Below are 9,693 nucleotides of genomic sequence, written 5' to 3'. Positions count from 1 at the left end.
TGACATAATCAAGAGTGGAATCCCATGCTAGTTCCTATTGGTATATACCCATAGTAAGTACGTTTTGAAGCTGTGTATAATACGGGTAAGAATACGACTAGAATTCTTGATGAAAGAAAAGAATGGGAAAGTAACTGTAACCATTTTCGTTAAGTATGAGTGTTTTGATATATGTCTTGAAGTCTTCCAAAAGTATTTTAATACATCTAAATACACTACATGTATATACATTTTAACGGAGTCGTTAAGTCATCGTTAGTCGTTACATGTAAGTGTTGTTTTGAAACCTTTAAGTTAACGATCTCAATTAATGTTGTTAACCCATTGTTTATTATATCTAATGAGATGTTAAATTATTATATTATCATGATATTATGATATATTAATATATCTTAATATGATATATATACATTTAAATGTCGTTACAACGATAATCGTTACATATATGTCTCGTTTCGAAATCCTTAAGTTAGTAGTCTTGTTTATATGTATATAACTCATTGTTAATATACTTATGGAGATACTTACTTATCATAATCTCATGTTAACCATATGTATATCCATATATATATCGTCAAGTCGTTTTTACAAGTTTTAACGTTCGTGAATCGTCGGTCAACTTGGGTGGTCAATTGTCTATATGAAACATATTTCAATTAATCAAGTCTTAACAAGTTTGATTGCTTAACATGTTGGAAACATTTAATCATGTAAATATCAATCTCAATTAATATATATAAACATGGAAAAGTTCGGGTCACTACAGAGGACATCCTCTCAACATCCTTCCAAATCTTGTCCACGCCTCATATAGAGTTTCGTTTGGCTTTTGCGCGAACGTAACAATTTCTCCTTGAAGTCTCACGGCTTTGGATGCCGGAAAGAATTGTTTAAGAAATTTTTCAACTAAAACATCCCATGTGTCAATCGCCCCTTCAGGTAACGATTCTAACCAATCTTTGGCTTCTCCCTTTAAAGTCCAGGGAAACAACATGAGATAGATCTGCTCATCTTCCACTTCTCGGATTTTGAATAGTGTACAAATTCTTTTAAACGTACGAAGGTGTTCGTTAGGATCTTCATTCGGTGCACCACTGAATTGGCATTGGTTAGTTACCATGTGTAGAATTTGTCCTTTGATTTCATAATCTGGCGCATTAACTTCTGGCTTAATAATGGCGTGACCTTGGCCCGTGCGTTTAGCTCTCATTCGATCTTCCATACTTAGATGTTCCGTTACTTCCATAATTGAATTCGTTGAATACGAATCACTAGAGGACTCTGATTTAACGGTTTGTGGTTCAGGATCTTGGAATTGTCCTTGAATATCCTCCAGTTTCTTAGTTGTGAAATCGGGTTCAAAAGATGGATTGTCAGAAATTTGAATTGGAGTATTTGTTCGACTGGATGATGATTCTAAAGAAAAATCAACGGCGACAATATTTGCTAAATGTCTTGATCGAGTTACAGGTGGTGAACGTATGAAAGGTGGTGAACGTTTTGCTCGGTGCATTCACAGAATATCCTATTAGTTATAAAAATAGAAAAACTTATACAAGTTGTCCAATTAATAGACTTTTCTGATTTTGCCCACGTTTCGAATAGCCAAAAGATGTAGCAGGTAGCCAGGACCCTTTAAATCGGAAGCCCACAACTAGCTACTAACAAATCCAACTATTACTACGAACCAGAAAAATGTCAACGTCTATCAATTTAACCGCTTAAATAATTTTTCTTTCCGTTTTAAGATTTAGATAAGAAGTATAGAAAATTCTAAGTCCTAAAAACTAGAGTATCGAGAAATAAGGAAGAAATAGATTGCGCGTCGAAAAATGTTGAAAAATAAAAAGGTCGAAAAATAGGCGTCAAAAAATAAAAATAAGAAAGTAGTGCGAAATACGGCGTCGTAAAATTCTAAAGCACCTAAAACTTAGTCTAAGGAATAAGCACTTAAGGGATTTTACGGCAAAGCCTAAAAATTCTAGAAGTAAAAATAACTATGGCAAAACTAAACTTAATACTAAAAGTTGCGACTATAGTCTAAAAATCTAAAGGTAATAAAACTAAAAAAACATTTTTTTTATAGACAAAATCTTAAAAAAATATATTTTTTTTTATAATTTTTTTTTTTTACGTTTTTTTTTTTTACGTTTTTGTTTTTTTTTTTACGTTTTTGTTTTTTTTTTTTTAAAACGATTTTTTTTTACAAATTAATAATTTTTTTATAATTATTATTTTTTTTCAAAACCTTTTTTTTTTAATTCATTTACTATTCATGAATAGTAAATGAAAAGAAATTAATTAATTTACTATTCACATGAAAGCGATATGATAGAAATTATTAATTACAAGTTACATAATATACCCCTGAAGTATTTAATAAATACGACTTTTTAAAAGTATCAAATTTTGATTCTAAAATATTATTATATTATTATATTCTATTTCAATATTATTATATTATTATATTCTATTTCAATATTATTATATTATTATATTTTATTTCAATATTATTATAATTAAAAATATAGCGTTTTAGCGCTCCCCGGCAGCGGCGCCAAAAACTTGATGTGTGCAGCGGGGTGTACGAAATAGTATTAATTTTTACTACAAAATGCGACGAAATATTACACAAGTTTTATTTATTTATTTATCGAGTGGATATACCTAAACCTTGCTACAACACTTATAGGCAGTGTACCTAATCGTAGAGTAGTGTAGTTTTTAGTAAGTCCGGTTCGTTCCACAGGGAGCTGGTGAAGTTAACGCTATATTATTAAGTTTATTTGTAAATATATATATATATATATAAATAAGTAGTAGTATTATTATAAAATGGGGGTTTTACCGTTTAATGACCGGTTTGTCGATTTTAAGCGTAAAAATAAATGACAAAAATTAAAGTGAGTAAAATAAATTGCTATAAATAAAATGACAGAAAATAAAATGACAGAAAATAAAAGTGCGATGAAAAATACAATAAAACAATTATGCTTATTTAAACTTCCGTAACCATGATGTTTGACTTTTTGATTTTAATTAATTGTCCAATGGGTTAATTGTCCTTTGTCCTGGATTATTTGAAACCTATGTGGTTTTTGTCCAAAATAGTTCACCGGTCATAAATATAAAGTGCGAGTGTCCTCGTCAAATTACCCTTATACCCGAAGTCAAATATTCCAACTAATTAAGGATTTAAACTGTGACGCAGTTATCACTTCTGTCAACAATTACACCAGTTATCAATGTATGTAATCTACCCCTGTTTTGATTAGATATGAATATTAATTTACCCACTTGATCAGTTTGAATAATCAATTACCCAACCCGAATAATTAATTAAATGATTATAATAGATTCCATATGAATGTCACTAAATAGGACAACCATAATCATTATTAATTATTAGGATAATTAATTTGAAGATAGGTTCGACACACTCCAATGAGTTGTCACTCAATTAGATAATACCCCCATCTATTAATAGTCAATAGTCCAATTTCCACAAGTGTCGGTCTTTTGCCCAAACCTTAATTATGGTACAAAGCCCAATTACCCAATTTTAGTAATTAGCCCAATATCATGATTACTTCGTTTTAAATAAGCATAATAATAACTTAGCTACGAGACATTAATATAAAAAGGTTGAACATAACTTACAATGATTAAAAATAGCGTAGCGTTACACGGACAGAATTTCGACTTACACACTCAAACGATCTCTATCATAAATCTTATTATTATCATAATTTAAAATTAAAATTAAGATTATTGTTATATCTTATTACATTAACATTATGATAGAGATTTTTAGATATTGATATTGATAATAGATTTTTAGGATAGAAAAAGGGATGCTTTTAAATTGATCGATAATCATCGCCTTTTATAGGCAAAATATGAAATTGAATTTTCATTTACGACCCCTGAACTATGCTAAATTAATAACTTTTTATTATTTAATATTATTCTTATTATGAATTATTTAAATATTATATTTTATTCTTGTGCATAGTTGACTCGTAATTTTTACACCGTTGCGTCGAGCGTTGAGAGTTGACTCATGTCCCGGTTCCGGATTTTCGAACGTCCTTGCGTACTATTTTATATCGTGTACTTTGCGTTTTGTAACTTGTACTCTTGTCATTTTTAGACGTTCTTCATCAATAATTTGAACCTTTTTAATTGTATCTTGTACTTTTGAGCTTTTTGGACCTTTTTGTCTTCAATTTGTCGAATTTGCCTTTTGTCTTCGCACTTATTTAATATAAACGAATATCACTTGAAAATGGAACAATTGCAACTAAAATCTTATCTTTCTTGGGGGATAATGCTATGAAATATATGTTCCTTTTTAGCCTTATCACACGTATACAATGTTTCGACCTATCATGTCGACACATCTATATATATTTCGGAACAACCATAGACACTCTATATGTGAATGTTGGAGTTAGCTATACAGGGTCGAGGTTGATTCCAAAGTATATATAGTTTGAGTTGTGATCAATACTGAGATACGTATACACTGGGTCGTGGATTGATTCAAGATAATATTTATCGATTTATTTCTGTACATCTAATTATGGACAACTAGTTGTAGGTCACTAACGAGGACAGCTGACTTAATAAACTTAAAACATCAAAATATATTAAAAGTGTTGTAAATATATTTTGAACATACTTTGATATATATGTATATATTGTTATAGGTTCGTGAATTAACCAGTGGCCAAGTCTTACTTCCCGACGAAGTAAAAATCTGTGAAAGTGAGTTATAGTCCCACTTTTAAAATCTAATATTTTTGGGATGAGAATACATGCAGGTTTTATAAATGATTTACAAAATAGACACAAGTACGTGAAACTACATTCTATGGTTGAATTATCGAAATCGAATATGCCCCTTTATATTAAGTCTGGTAATCTAAGAATTAGGGAACAGACACCCTAATTGACGCGAATCCTAAAGATAGATCTATCGGGCCCAACAAGCCCCATCCAAAGTACCGGATGCTTTAGTACTTCGAAATTTATATCATATCCGAAGGGTGTCCCGGAATGATGGGGATATTCTTATATATGCATCTTGTTAATGTCGGTTACCAGGTGTTCACCATATGAATGATTTTTATCTCTATGTATGGGATGTGTATTGAAATATGAAATCTTGTGGTCTATTGTTACGATTTGATATATATAGGTTAAACCTATAACTCACCAACATTTTTGTTGACGTTTAAAGCATGTTAATTCTCAGGTGAATATTAAGAGCTTCCGCTGTTGCATACTAAAATAAGGACAAGATTTGGAGTCCATGTTTGTATGATATTGTGTAAAAACTGCATTCAAGAAACTAATTTCGATGTAACATATTTGTATTGTAAACCATTATGTAATGGTCGTGTGTAAACAGGATATTTTAGATTATCATTATTTGATAATCTACGTAAAGCTTTTTAAACCTTTATTTATGAAATAAAGGTTATGGTTTGTTTTAAAAAATGAATGCAGTCTTTGAAAAACGTCTCATATAGAGGTCAAAACCTCGCAACGAAATCAATTAATATGGAACGTTTTTAATCAATAAGAACGGGACATTTCAGTTGGTATCCGAGCGTTGGTCTTAGAGAACCAAAAAATTTGCATTAGTGTGTCTTATCGAGTTTGTTAGGATGCATTAGTGAGTCTGGACTTCGACCGTGTTTTCTTTAAAAAATAATTGCTTAACATTTTTGTTGGAAACTATATATTTTTAACATATGAATATTATGTGATATATTAATCTCTTAACGTGTTTGAAATTATGTGATAGATGTCTACCTCTAGAACAAGTCCCATTGACTCACCTAATAATAATGAAGAGTCAAATGTAAATTGGAATGATTCGTGGACTGATTCACAAGTTCCAGAAGAGGAACCGGAAGAAGAGTCAAAACCAGAAGAAGAATCGGAACCGGAAGAAGAATCGGAACCGGATGAAGAAATAGAACCGGTGGGAGAAATAATAAAACAGTTAAGTAAAAGAAAATCCTCAACCAACCGACCAAGGTTAATTATGGTCAATGGTGTTTCCGCCAAGGAAGCAAAAAATATTGGGAGGATTACCAATTCTCCGATGAATCGGATTCCGACGAGAATTCCGATGATGTTATAGAAATTACCCCAACTGAATTTAAAAAGGCAAAAGAAAATAATAAGGGAAAGGGCATAAAAATAGAGAAATCTAATTCCAACCCCGATGAACTTTATATGCATCGTCAACCCCCGAAGTCCTTAAGTTGTAACAATGACCCGGGAACCTCTAAACCACCAGGTTTTTCTAAACCAATGTGGACAACGACAGTTAGTATTAGGGGAACATCATATATCCCTAGAAACTTGGCAAAATGAACCAAAACCGAAGAAGAAGAAACGAGCGAGTCAGAATAAGATAGTTGTATTCGTGTGGTGTAATATATGTAATATAGTGTGCTTATGCTTTATGATATATGTAAAAATTGCTTGTATTAATAAGTATTTTTTTATGAATCTAACTCTTGTCTATTTTACAGTTTAAAAACACAAAATGGATAGACAACCCAATATTTTAAGAGACCTACCCGGAGACATGATTGATGAAATCCTGTCTAGAGTCGGTCAGAATTCCTCGGCACAACTATCTAAGGCGAGATCAGTTTGTAAGACATTCGAAGAACGTTCCAAGAATGTCTTGGTTTATAAGAGACTTTCGTTTGAAAGATGGGGGATATCACATTGGGAAACCCATAAGTTACGATGTGTTTACTTTGACGCATATATTGCGGGGAACCCAAATGCTATTTTACGCAACGGGTTAAGAAATTATTTTGACTCAATATATCCGAATATTGGACTTCGTGATTTAGAAAAAGCGGCTAACATGCAACATAAAGAAGCATGTTATGCTTACGGATTAGTAATGTTCGCTTCTCACCAAAGTGAGAACAAGAACATCGGGCTACAACTATTAAACAAAACATTTCCACAAGTGACGGAGTCGGTAATTGGGGTAAGAAATGAGGTTTTTAGATTGTTACGAGACTATTGGACATTACGTAACCCTCGTCCTTTTGACGACGTTACAACACGCTGTCTTATCAATGGCCATAACGGTTATGTTCCACAAAACCAACGATGGGAAGTAATCCTAGTAAAACCAGAATGCATGACTTGTTTCTGGACGTATGAATTACGTGTCTTTATTGCCTTTGCTGAACGACTTGTGTACTAGCTAGAATTATCTTCACAACTATCTTGTATCAAAGTTATTGCGTGCTATATTTCATGCTTTATGTAAAATAAGCGGTATTGTAAGTTTGTAAAATATTGTATAAAAGTTTGAACGCGAAATATTATTATAATCAGTTTTTCATATAGAATTGTAGTAGTTGAATTGTATATTAGCTACTAAGTATGAACTTAACGGGTAGGTACTACCCGAATTTAAACTTATAAAACGCTAATATGAAGAAAAAGCTTTTATAAATGAGTTCATATTATGCTACGAAATACTATTAACTACTCTTAATATTCTGTATGATTAACTTGTTCCATTTGAATATTTTGAAGGAAATGGCACCGACTACTCGACACACCGTGAATATGAATGAAGAGGAATTCCGTACTTTTCTAGCTTCAAACATAGCCGCAGTACAAGCTGCGCTACATACCAACAATAACCTTGGATCTAGCAGTACAGGAAATCGTGTAGGATGCACCTACAAAGAATTCACTGCCTGCAAACCTTTGGAATTTGATGGAACCGAAGGACCGATCAGATTGAAACGGTGGACCGAGAAGTTCGAATCGGTGTTTGCCATAAGTAAGTGTACTGAAGAGGACAAAGTGAAGTACGCTACGCATACCTTCACAGGTTCTGCGTTAACATGGTGGAATACCTATCTAGAGCAAGTGGGACAAGACGATGCGTACGCACTACCATGGTCAGCATTCAAGCACTTGATGAACGGGAAGTACCGTCCCAGAACCGAGGTTAATAAGCTCAAGACAGAACTTAGAGGGTTACGAACCCAAGGATTTGATATTACCAAGTACGAAAGACGATTCACAGAATTGTGCCTATTGTGTCCGGGAGCATTCGAAGATGAGGAAGAGAAGATCGACGCGTTTGTGAAAGGATTACCGAAAAGAATCCAAGAAGATATAAGTTCACACGAGCCCGCCTCTATACAACAGGCATGTAGAATGGCTCACAAACTAGTGAACCAGATTGAAGAAAGAATTAAAGAACAGACTGCTGAAGAGGCCAATGTGAAGCAAGTCAAAAGAAAGTGGGAGGAAAATGGTGATAAGAATCACCAATACAACAACAACAACAGCAATTACAACAATAATCGCAATAATTATCCCAACAATCGCAACATCAATCGCAACTACAACAAATGGCCCAACAACAACAACAACAACAACAGCAACTACAACAATCATCCCAACAACAATAATAACCGCAACAACAACAACAATCAGAAGCAGCTATGCCAATGGTGTGAAAAGTATCACTCGGGGTTCTGCACCAAATTTTGCAACAAGTGTAAAAGAAATGGTCATAGCGCGGCGAAGTGTGAGGTCTACGGACCAGGGGTTAATAGAACGAAAGGAACAAATGGTGTTGGAACGAGTAATGGCAGAGCAAGTAGTGTCGGAGCAAGTTATGCCAATGTAGTTTGTTATAAATGTAGAAAACCGGGCCACATTATTAGAAATTGCCCGAACCAGGAGAACACGAATGGACAAGGCCGCGGAAGAGTTTTCAATATTAATGCGGAAGAGGCACAGGAAGACCCGGAGCTTGTTACAGGTACGTTTCTTATTGACAATAAATCTGCTTACGTTTTATTTGATTCGGGTGCGGATAGAAGCTATATGAGTAGAGATTTTTGTGCTAAATTAAGTTGTCCATTGACGCCTTTGGATAGTAAATTTTTACTCGAATTAGCAAATGGTAAATTAATTTCAGCAGATAATATATGTCGGAATCGAGAAATTAAACTGGTTAGCGAAACATTTAAGATTGACTTGATACCAGTAGAGTTAGGGAGTTTTGATGTGATAATCGGTATGGACTGGTTGAAAGAAGTGAAAGCAGAGATCGTCTGTTACAAAAATGCAATTCGCATTATACGAGAAAAAGGAAAACCCTTAATGGTGTACGGAGAAAAGGGCAACACGAAGCTACATCTTATTAGTAATTTGAAGGCACAAAAACTAATAAGAAAAGGTTGCTATGCTATTCTAGGACTCGTCGAGAAAGTACAAACTGAAGAAAAGAGCATCAATGATGTTCCCATTGCAAAAGAATTTCCCGATGTATTTCCGAAAGAATTACCGGGATTACCCCCACATCGATCTGTTGAATTTCAAATAGATCTTGTACCAGGAGCTGCACTAATAGCTCGTGCTCCTTACAGACTCGCACCCAGCGAGATGAAAGAACTGTAAAGCCAATTACAAGAAATTTTAGAGCGTGGTTTCATTCGACCAAGCACATCACCGTGGGGAGCTCCTGTTTTGTTTGTCAAGAAGAAAGATGGTACATTCAGGTTGTGTATCGACTACCGAGAGTTGAACAAACTTACCATCAAGAACCGCTACCCACTACCGAGAATCGATGACTTATTTGATCAACTACAAGGCTCGTCTGTTTATTCAAAG

This window comes from Rutidosis leptorrhynchoides, chromosome 3 (genome assembly GCF_046630445.1).
Source record: "Rutidosis leptorrhynchoides isolate AG116_Rl617_1_P2 chromosome 3, CSIRO_AGI_Rlap_v1, whole genome shotgun sequence".
Taxonomy (NCBI): domain Eukaryota; kingdom Viridiplantae; phylum Streptophyta; class Magnoliopsida; order Asterales; family Asteraceae; genus Rutidosis; species Rutidosis leptorrhynchoides.
This window is presented reverse-complemented; position numbering follows the sequence as displayed.